Below are 12,372 nucleotides of genomic sequence, written 5' to 3' on the forward strand. Positions count from 1 at the left end.
TCACGATTGACTCATGAACCTCTTGAAGTATTCCCCTTAAACGGAGCACAACTGGCAACGCTATAATTGAACTTCGACGTTCAAACCTCCTCTCTGTTGACATTTTATTCAGTTTTAGTTTTTTGAGATTCCGAAATACTTGGTGAAAAGTAACTTGGGCTGTGTTGCTCTGTTTTTGTAAAGTTTACCTCAGAGCTCGACGGCAGCATTTCGTGGCTTGTTATGGCTTAGTCGATCTGCCCTGGACTGACGAAGAACAACCACTGACGTCTTCATCATGAAGCCACAAAGAGCGTTGAAACGTTTCAGTTCAATCAACTGTGTCACATGTCGCCCTCTTCATTCATCGCTTCACTCCCTGTCCTTATGTCTCTCACATCTCTGATTGTCCTCACTCACCTTGATTGTCCTCACCTGTCCCTCACTAACATTCCCCTCCTAGTGTATTCAGTCAGCGTGTTTCCCTTCCTCTGTGCCAGTTCGTCTCTGTATCGAGCGTGCCGGCATTTTTCAGATTGACGTGATGTACGGTTTCCGGTTTTCTGATTCCTGCCCGTTTACTCCCGGCTACGTCTTTGACTACCTGTGTACCGACCCAGTACGGCTTGCTCTTCTCCCTGCCGGATTGTTAGCCTTGACCGTGAACTAACCGCTGGTAAAGACCATTCTTCCTACCCAGACTTTAGCCTCCTGAGTACCTCGCATACCCAGTATCGTGTGTCTGTCCCCCCGGACGGGGCTGCCTCGCCCCCCACCGGGTGCCACCCATCCTCGCCCCGACCGGCCTGTTTCCTCCTCCCTCTCAACCCGAGGGTTTGTGAGGGAGCGTGAAAGGATTAGCAGCAGCCGGAGCCACGAGGCTCTCAGCGGCAGTAATTATGTGAGCTCAGCGATGTGTTTGTTTGAATCCCTCCCCTCAGTAGAATGCAGGAACGCGTGATCCTCCTCTTAGAGTGAATCTAACTCAATTAAGAAGATCCTGGAGACGGGGGTGGTGGTGGTGGGGGGGGGGGGGGGGAAAGTCAGGCTGACATGGAAGGCTCCCCTCCCTCAGGTCACACCGAACTGAGGGAGGGAGGGAGGCTGCGGTTATCAGCACCCAGAGCTGCACCCTAATTTATAGAATATCGTTTAATTACACACCGTTTATCGCCCATTCAGCGGGCTCATGTTACGAGCACCCCGGACGCTTTCATCCGCAGTGACGGAGCTTCTCTTCTTACCACAGCTGGAACGGGGAGATCTGGGGCGTCCTGCAGACAAGGGGGGGGGGGATGCGTGTAAACCTCTCGGGGCAGCGAGCAGCTCACGCACATGCAGAGCCCCGCCCCGCGGCCATTGGGGCAGTCTGGTTTCACAAGCTGTGGGGAAGCGAGCAATATGTTGTTGAAGTTTACTTTGACCAACATTCATGCCCCCATGCCTGGTCTGTTTCACCGTAGTACAGAGAGGAACGGAGGAACGGACTCTGACTCACAGAGTAATGGTGATGCCAGGCTGGTGGGGGACAGCAGGGACAGGCTGGGACCCCTGGGGTGACGCTAGCCTCTTCTCTTCTGCAGCATCCGTCGGGCACACGGTGTTCATCGGGCTGAACGACGGACGAGACAAGACGTCAAAGCGACTATCGCGCAAAGATCATCCAAAACAGTAGAGGATATATTAAAAGTACGGGTTTGTAAGGGAATAAGTGCAGTGCCGACCGCTTTCTTAACTCAACGTTGTGGAAAACAGAAATGATCCGTGATTTAGCAGCGTAACGTGTGGAGGCAGACCTCCGATGCTGTGACGGTTGCTGTGGGCCTGAGGTGAAGCTAACCGCGGCCTTGCCGTGCCTGGTCGGAGCCCTGGGAACGGAGACACAGAGCTGCACTGGGCTGGTAACACATCACAGAGCTCGCTCCTGACCTGTCATCCACATTCCCTGGCAGACAGGAGGCCCGTGCCGTGTGAGTTATGAGCTGCAGGGAGACAGCCCTTTCATTCTCGTGTTGATAGCAGGCTGATTCTCTAACGTGTTTATGGGGCTGTATAGGTCTCAGTCCAAGTCCATGACTAGGCCTTCACTGAGGTTTCCGACGACAGGTTGAGTTCTCTTCGGTTCGAACGTTTTGGTGGAGATGTTTACCAAATCGGCTCAAAGTGGGACCAGATGGTGAGCGGCGTCTCTCCTCGTGTTCCCCTCAGAAGCCTCCTTCTCCTCCGGCTGCGACGGCCTCCTGAACCTCCTCACCTCCACGGGGGAACATCCCCCGAAGCCAGAGCCACTCCACACGACCCGGAAACGACTGTACCCCTAGCTCCCTCGAGCAAGGCATCTAAGGCAGTCTTCAGGCGGGGGCTGCCCCTCGGCAGCGTTGGTCTCTTAAGAGGAGACAACGGTGTTTTGGCACCTCAGCGGTGGAAGCAGCTCCCTGCCGCAGAGTCACTCAACAGTTTCCGCAAGAGACTCAAGACTCACTTAGACTCGGCATAGCCACCCCCCTAACCCCCCCACTGCCCCACCCCCCTCTTACTTATTGTGCACTTATTGTATGTTGTACGTCCTGGCACTTAATGTACTCACTCATTGTATGTCGTATGTCTTAGTTTCAGTACTTAGTTGTGTAGCATCTTATCCTAGCTGTCTTTCTTGTATACGGGGGATGGGTTAACCTAATGATTGTTTGTGCTTGTCACTTCTTCTATGAACGTCCTTATTGTACCGACTGATATATATTGTTCTTTCTCTTTTTTCGGACAAATGTCCTTATTAGTTTATTCCTTAGTCGCTTTGGATAGAAGCATCTGCTAAATGCTCTAAATGTAACTGTAGGAGGAAACCCCCTTAGCTGCTCCGTCCGCCTTGGGTACGAACCGTGGGGACGGGTCGGAGGGCTGCATCGTGCTCTCACCCAGGTCCTCAGCTTCTGAGCTCTCACCTAGTTTCAGGTCATGGAGATGGTACCGCTGTGAGGAACCTTGCTCATGGGCCCTGGAGCGTCCAGCGGGTTTTGTACCCCAGACCTTCAGTAGGGGGTGGAGGAGATGTGGAGGGATCGGTTCTGCGAGGCGTTCTTCTTTCCGGTTCTTACCAAAGGTTGAGTAGGTTAGAACATGAGTTATAAACTACAACAATCCTATAATACTAGGATTTGTGAAATGGAGCGTTTTAATGAGGACCTAAAAAGAAATGCATCACATGTGCTGAAATGTCACAATTGACTCACGTTGATTAAAGTGGTGTGTCTTTTAGGCAAATACCTGAGGAAACTTTAATTTTATCTGTGTCTTCATGTCAGGTTTATTTTGCCTTATAAGTAATCTTAAATACTACTAAAGCTCTATACCTACCTTCTGTCATTAAGGAACTACAGATACATGATGGCATATTTATGTCTATTAATTTGTCCCATTCCTTTATCGCAGCAAATAGATTTTAGAAGTACTTTAAAAGTTTTCCTGGGGTGAACCAGTCACAAGGAGGCAGTCACCCCCTAATCTTTAGCAGAACAGCTCCATAAGTCAACATCTCCCCTCATGATGTACGGACCGTTGTGTCGCGGGAGGGGGTGAAACCGCGTTAACAGGCTTTTCTACAACTATTAGACGTCTCATCTGTCCCAGACACAATATCTCATAAAGAATTGCCAAGACAAGTTTGATCACTTGGTCATATTGTCATTACCTTGTGTTGTTTTTCTCTGAGGATGTACTGTGGTGATGACTGTTCCCTGATGGAGAAGTGTGTAAGAAACAGTGTGACTCTGGGCTCTCGTGATGCTGCGAGGGCCGGACTGATGATACCTGAGAAATACTTGAAGCTCCTCACATCACCACGAGATGCATGAGCTCACAGGAAAAAAAAAAAAAAAAGCTCTTCTTTTGTGAAGATTCAGTCAATTGGTGTTGAGGAATATTAAACAAAACTATTGAAACAGAAGAAGTAGGCCTATATAAAAAAGTATATAACAGAGAGCTAAACCTATAAAGAAAAACGATCTGAAAAACAAAATAAAGGCCATATAATATTTAACAATTATTTGCCGAAGGCCGGGATTTATTTGTTTTTATTAGCGTGACGAGACGACCGTCGCGCGCACGCTCAAACAATATCCCGAGTTTGAGATCTCAATCATGGGATATTGCCCAATATCCCGAGATAGCGAACCAATCAAATTGCGCCATCTTAGGAGGTTCACGTGTAGCATATACTAAATATATATATACTATATATGTATGTATAAACCATATTATATATAATATGTATATTAACATATACATATTATCATATATATATACTGTCATCATATATATACTGTACTTGCATTAATAGGCTCCATGATATTATATATATATATATATATATATATATGTATATATGTGAATAGAGGCCATATAATATATATATATATATACTATATATCAGTATACCTATATTGAGGTACATTATCTACATTATGTTGAACTTTATAACAGTAAGCCTATATTGAGTTATAGTGTATGTTGTACTATATATACACTATATATATTGAGGTATAGTGTATGTTGTACTATATATAGAGAGAGAGGTATAGTGTATGTTGTACTATATATACACACTATATATATTGAGGTATATTACCTCCAGTGTATTTTTCGACAAGGGAAGTGTCTTGAAATGCTGAAGTTGGAACCTGAGAAATGAATCTGTCAGGCGTTCAGAGAGCTCCTGGCTGTCAGACTAAGTGTGATTACTCTATGGAAGCTGTGATGGGACAATAATGATCCCTAAACGGGTTCAATTTACCCAGGGTGGTCGGGGGCTTCACCCAATCCACAGAACTATCTCCCGCTCCCGCTATCTGTCTCGCTCTCTCTCTGTCTCATCTCCCCGTCTCTCTCTCCATCCCTCTATCCCTCCTCACCTCTACCTTTCCGTCCTCTCGTTCTTGATCTGGCTCTCTGTTTTTCTTGCTCTGTCTGTCATACTCTCTCTCTTGCTCTCTCGCTCTCTCTCTCTCTCACTCTCTCTCGCTACTTTAAAAAGTCCAGTCCTCTCCTAGAAACAAGATTAAATCAATTAAAGAGACAATGTACATACACTGTATTTACAATTTGGAGGATATGTGCAATAGTGCAATCGTTGTGAACAGACAGAAAAAGTGAAGTTTAATTTTAACAAAGGTCTGGCTGAAGTCCAGTGGGATGACTCTGTTTATGGGGAGTTTGAGGTCCTTCTCTCATCAGGAGATGAATCTGGCCGCTGTGGTGGATCATTTGTTGTATTTCTCCTGACAGATATGGCAGTTTGTTAGCGTCTGGATTGCTTTCCAAGTCCTTGCATGCCTGTGTAGTCCGCGGGAAGTTTGTGTTCCTGATGTCTTGGTTAGACTGGCAGGAAGTTAGGAAGTGCAGCTCAATGCAGCTTCCAGTTGGTTTTGTGTGCAGTTGGAGCACAGTATGTCTTCTATTGGGAGCCAGGTCTGTCTGTGGCGTCCCTTCTCCATGGCCAGGCTGTGTTCACCGAGTCTGCACCTGATGAGGGATTTATAGTTTTGGGTCGGTTACAGTGGTCAGGTATTATTCTGTGTATTCTCTGTTTAGTAAATTTGCCAATTTACTCAATTTTTGTGTGGATTCTTTCTAATGTGCCAAATAGTTTTCTTTTTATTTTCTTGTATTTAGTTTTGCCTGATGTGGTGGTTGTGTGTTGGACAGAGTCCTAGGACAAGCTTGCGAAGGGAACTCTTTTCTGCATGTAATTCTCTGTGGGTAAGGGCGTTGGTGGTTATACAATTGTAGCTCTCTCTTCTGGAATTTTCTAATGATGCGACATCGTCCTAATTCTGCTCTGCATGTGTTATTCTGTGTATTTCTTATGCAATAAAAGGCCCTCCTTTCTGGTCTCTCAGGTCACTCACGGCTTTGCCGAAGGTTTCTGTGGTCTTCATGTTTATGCAGATTAGTTTTTGTTTGCTCTACAGTAACAGTGTGTAGGTGGAATGTGTATTTGTGGAGGCTGGGTCTTCTTCCCAGTATCCTGATTGTGGTTTTGGTTAGGTTCACGGTCAGGGCCCGGGTTAGAGGGACAGAAGATCTAGGTGCTGCTGAAGTCCTTTGGTTTGAGAGGAACAGAAGGTATAGGTGCTGCTGTAGGCCTTCTTTGGTTTGGGACAGCAGCACCAGGTCATCTGCCAACAGCAGACATTTGATTTAGTGTCTACAGTGTTGTGCCGGGGACGAGACAGTTCTAATGTCCTTAGTCATTGGTTAATGTACATGTTGAACAGGGTCAGACTCAAGCTGCACCCCTGTCTCATTTGTTTTTTAGTACATGGACTGGAAGATAGGTTTGTCCTCCAACACCACTTTCTATTAATTTAAACAATTTCTCTCTCTCTCTCTGTCTTGTAGTCTCTGTCTCTGTAGTAGTCTCTGTCTCAAAACGGAAAAAAATGTGAATTTTAAAGCATTTTATGCCCTCATATTTCTTCTAATTTACATATTCCTTTTCATATCTATTCAATCTATTTTTTTTTTTTTTTACATCTTTAACAATGAAATTTCTGTAATTATTTTACCATACTCACTGTTTACTAGTCAGGGCCGGGGATCAGGTGCTCATGGTAAGAGCAACTGATGAACAGTCCGCTTCCTCATAGTGATGGATAGTTCTCACTGTCGGTGTGGAACAGGTGCTTGCTAGTGCTGATAGAAACCAACTCAACTGGACCAAGAAAACAGTAAAGTCCTTCAGCGCCCTCTATTGTCCAAACGGAGTACTGTCACTATCATAAAACAACGACACCTGCATTGAACTCAAGTTCAAAATACTGCGATTTAATTAAGTCCTTTATTTGACGAGAGGATTTGAAGGCCTGGTTCACAAATGTAATGATTCATTAGCTAATGACGACATTGATTTATAAGTGTGTTTGGTGACAGTAGTGATAGACCTTTTGACTTATTTCCTGATGAAACAAAATGGAAGACTCAAACATTATAAAATCTACAAACACTATTCACCGTGTATACGTTGGTGAATTATTATAGTTATGACTGAATATCTGAGCGGCTGCTATGTTTATCAAGACGGATGCATTCTGTGTTGTATGAAGATATCCTACCTGGTACTGACACTACCTGGTACAGACCATCGTCAGTAATAATCACTTTGGCAATAACCTAAAGTCTAGGAACTTTGCACAATGATACCAGTTCAGTTTTGACCTTTTTCTAAATGTCAAAACACACACACTCTCACTCTCGCACGCACGCACGCACACACACACACACACACACACACACACACACACACACACACACACACACACACACACACACACACACACACACACACACACACACACACACACACACACAAAAGAAATAACATAATTAAGGAATAGAAGGAAATAGGACGAGACTAAACAAACAACCTTCAACTGCTTTTCATTATTGCTTTAATCCGTACATACAGTATATTGTATATTCATATGACTATTTATAATCAAACCCAGAAGTGAGGGTATCAAGTCTTGTGTCCGGAGTCTCTGAACAGGAAGCTTGAGCTGTGGAGAGATAACCCACGCTGACTTGCAGATGTTCGCTGATCGGGTTAGGACTGGTTCCCCTCTGGTTCCAACATACGTCATACATAAACGTCAATTATTTATATTTCTACAGATGTTATTGTGTTCCTGGATTAGGTAGTTTTTTTATGTTTAAAGAACCATGGTTTATGTTTAATTGAGGTTGTTCTTCGTTTGCCGATTTAACCAGAATTAGTTAATTTTTAAGCAGAAGACACTTTTTTATTCAGGAAGCACTAAGCAGCATTACAACACGCCCAATACAATTCATTGGTTCATCTGAAGGACGGTTTGATACTTCAGCCCCAGAGAGGGGAACAGAGAAGTGCAAATTACATTACATTTCACTTGGCAAACACACAAATCACAAACGATTATCTATTTGCATAAAACCAAATACATTTAAATATAATAACTATAATGAGTGACAGTCCGGTCAACAACAACAAAGTAAACTACTACAGTATTATTCTCACTAGTATACGTCTGGAAGGCAGGGAGTCTGTAGTGTATATTTCTTCAACATTGCATCACCCGTGAACAGTTCTCACCAGTTCCTCCAGATTAACCACTGATGGATCAGAACTCATCTAGAGTACCTATCCCCTCTCCAGTGTTCTCCTTATCACCCACTGGCCTGTGATGGTGGTGCTGACGGTGTTAGCGGTGGTGATGGTGGTCCTGATGCTGTTAGTGGTGGTGATGGTGGTGCTGACGGTGTTAGCAGTGGTGATGGTGGTGCTTATGCTGTTAGTGGTGGTGATGGTGGTGCTGACGGTGTTAGTGGTGGTGATGGTGGTCCTGATGCTGTTAGTGGTGGTGATGGTTGTGCCGACGGTGTCAGTGGTGGTGATGGTGGTGCTGATGGTGTTAGTAGTGTAAGGGGTGGTGATGGTGGTGACGATCGAGCGATCCTCACCAGGACTGAAGACTAGTGACGTCTCACTGAAGACTAGTGACGTCTCACTTGGGGTATTTGACAAACTGACACTCTGTCTTTTAGTGTCCAGCTCAGCTTGTCAAATACACTAAGTGGGACGCCTGCTCCTGAAGGAGGTGGAGGAGAAGGTGGAGGAGGAGGTGAAGGAGGTTCAACCTGCTCCTGCAGCAGGTGGAGGAGCTTCAACCTGCTCCTAAAAGAGGGGGGAGGAATAAATACAGATAGAGACTCAGCGTTGCTACTGGTTACTGTTTAGTAATTTAGCAGGTAGGGGTTAGACAGTACAGAGGCAGGTCGTTAAGGAGCAGTTAGGGGTTAGACAGTACACAGTACAGAGACAGGTCATTAAGGAGCAGGTAGGGGGTTAGGCAGTACAGAGACAGGTCATTAAGGAGCAGGTAGGGGTTAGACCGTACAGAGACAGGTCATTAAGGAGCAGGTAGGGGGTTAGGCAGTACAGAGACAGGTCGTTAAGGAGCAGGTAGGGGTTAGACAGTACAGACAGGTCATTAAGGAGCAGGTAGGGGTTAGACAGTACAGTTTAGACTGTGGATGTTGGGGATCGAACCCAGAACCTTTGGCCTGGGAGTCAAACAGACTAACCAGTAGACTAATGAAGGCGGTGGTGAGCGGTTTACCTCAGCACTGGTTCTGTTGACGGATGCAGAATTAACTGGTTTCTTCAGAGCGTTGGGTTCTCCTGACTGGTGGGTTCTTCAGAGGGGAGCGTTCTTCAGAGCGCTGGGTTCCTCCCTGCAGAGAGGCCGGCCGGTGATGTCTGTCTCGGCCGATGATGTCTGTGCTGAAACAACCCTCACCGGCCGAAACGGTTTAGAGAATTATATGTTCAACGGCAAAGAGGAAGCTGAAAGGAGGAAGATAGCAGGCAGGAAGTGTGTGGACAGCGAGTGACAACACCACTGAAGAGTTGTGAAATTATCTCCTTGGCCGTCATGGGTCGTCGTCCCGTGGTCAGGGGAGGACAGGAGAAAGACCTTTCAATTCTGAAGTTAGGTTTAAGTTGAAGACCAGAGGTTAGAAAAGTAGAAACAGAGTTTTCACCCCTTGACTTGAGTGTGAATGACCGGTTTGAAAACCTCAGATTGAGTTAAGACTCGAATGCATTTCGAGCATTCAAGTTTGCATTCAAATTACATTCATTACATTGAATATAATTCAATATATTACATTTTGTAGTTCATTACATTTTAAAGTTCAGGTTGAAAGACCCAAAGTGTCAAACATGCCCTGTAGCACGATAGATAAAGTGTATTTAATATGTTTATAAAACTATGATTGCTTTATTAGTGTGGCAGTTCCCTCAGTCTAAGAGCAGCAGGCCTTTCTGTCTCTGCAACACCTGAACCTTCATCCAAACATCAGTAGACCAGGACTCGTCCCTCACCTCTATACAGAGAGGTCCCTTACCTTACATTAGCTGAGGTCCCTTACATAACATGACCCATCAGGCTGCAGGCCTCAATACTCTAGTCGTGGTTCTGCAGGTTGAAGGCCTCTCTACTCTAGTCGTGGTTCTGTCCTCTGTTCTGTCCTCTGTTTTGTCCTTTGTCCTCTGTTCTGTCCTCTGTTCTGTCCTTTGTCCTCTGTTCTGTCCTCTGTTCTGTCCTTTGTCCTCTGTTCTGTCCTTTGTTCTGTCCTCTGTCCTGTCCTCTGTCCTTTGTTCTGTCCTCTGTTCTGTCCTCTGTTTTGTCCTCTGTCCTCTGTTCTGTCCTCTGTTCTGTCCTCTGTCCTCTGTTCTGTCCTCTGTTTTGTCCTTTGTCCTCTGTTCTGTCCTCTGTCCTCCGTCCTGTCCTCTGTCCTCTGTTCTGTCCTCCATTCTGTCCTCTGTTCTGTCCTCCATTCTGTCCTCTGTTCTGTCCTCTGTCCTCTGTTCTGTCCTCTGTCCTCTGTTCTGTCCTCTGTTCTGTCCTCTGTCCTCCGTCCTGTCCTCTGTCCTCTGTTCTGTCCTCTGTCCTCTGTTCTGTCCTCTGTCCTCTGTCCTGTCCTCTGTCCTCCGTTCTGTCCTCTGTCCTGTCCTCTGTCCTCCGTTCTGTCCTCTGTCCTGTCCTCTGTTCTGTCCTCTGTTCTGTCCTCCATTCTGTCCTCTGTTCTGTCCTCTGTTCTGTCCTCTGTCCTCTGTTCTGTCCTCCGTTCTGTCCTCTGTTCTGTTCTCTGCGGGCCGCAGGACTTGCAGGTTCCTCATTTGATTTCTCAACGTCCTGCGGCTGCAGAGGCCAACGACAGCCCGCGTCCTGCAGTGTGTTTAGACCTTAGTCCTGTCCCTTGTGTTTACTGTCAAATGTCTCCTGTTTGCACCTCGACCGCATCTAGTCCTGGTTGTCTTATGGACAGTCCAGTTCTCTGAAGATACTGCTCAGATGAACCTTTTTAAGATCAATGGGTCGATGTTCGATTGATTCAATGGGCTGGTTGATTTGACCTCCGGGATCAGGGGCTATGGATCAGTCTGTTGTGTGCAGACCTTAAAACACACGACCACACCGATTTCTCTGAACTTCTTGACCATGATGTGTAATTATAACGGTTTTCCGGCCCCTCCCCTGCGGATTGAGGAAGTGTGAGATAAAGAGGAGCTGCGGTGTTGAGAAAGAGACAAGGTTACAAACCGGGAGTTAATCAATCCCCGCTGGGCGTCCTGCTGATGGACACACCGCTGTTCAGCCTCATCGTGCTAACACCATGCTAATGTCATGCTAACTCCACACTGACACCATGCTAATGTCATGCTAACTCCACTGACACCATGCTAATGTCATGCTAACTCCACGCTGACACCATGCTAATGTCATGCTAACTCCACACTGACACCATGCTAATGTCATGCTAACTCCACGCTGACACCATGCTAATGTCATGCTAACTCCACACTGACACCATGCTAATGTCATGCTAACTCCACACTGACACCATGCTAATGTCATGCTAACTCCACACTGACACCATGCTAATGTCATGCTAACTCCACACTGACACCATGCTAATGTCATGCTAACTCCACACTGACACCATGCTAATGTCATGCTAACTCCACACTGACACCATGCTAATGTCATGCTAACTCCACACTGACACCATGCTAATGTCATGCTAACTCCACACTGACACCATGCTAATGTCATGCTAACTCCACACTGACACCATTCTAAACTCATGGTCTTGATAACACCATGCCAACAACTTGCTAACCTCAGTCTGACATTGATGTTGATCCATGTCAGAATGTTCCGGGTTCGAGCCCCAATTTGGGCCTTAAGCTTGTTAGCGTGTAGCGAGAGTACAGTAGACTCTACTCTACTCTACTCCAAACTTCTCTAAGTTTGGAGTAGAGTACAGTAGAGTTGAGAAGTATAGAATAAAGTATAGTACAATAGAATATAGTAGTGTAGAGTACAGAGTATAGAGTAGTAGAGTAGAGTAGAGTAGTTTGAGTTTTAGTTGTTAGTGTGGGTTATACTCCTTTTTCAAATACTCCAGCAATGTATTCTATAAATGTCTCATAATGCTTTTAAACTTCATGTCCTGATAGCTCACGCTACATTAGGTTATACTGCCACCTAGTGGTTCACCAGGACAGGTTCCTGTTATGACATATTACTACGTCAGGGGTGCTCCTCCATTTGGCCATCAGGTCGTACCTCATTTCAACCTGACCATGTGGGGCCTTGTTGGGTTTGAGACAATTGTGTTGATGACATCATTCTGGTGACCAATGGCAACTTCTACTTCTAAAATAAGCAGTATGAAAGTACATGAAGGCTTAATGTAAAGGACTTTGAGGTCCTTGAGAAAAGTGTTCCATAAATACAGTTAATTGTGTCAAATGTATGACGTGTAGTTTGTGTATTTGGGGTACAGTGG

Source organism: Micromesistius poutassou, assembly GCF_964030765.1.
Source record: "Micromesistius poutassou genome assembly, chromosome: 10".
NCBI lineage: Eukaryota > Metazoa > Chordata > Actinopteri > Gadiformes > Gadidae > Micromesistius > Micromesistius poutassou.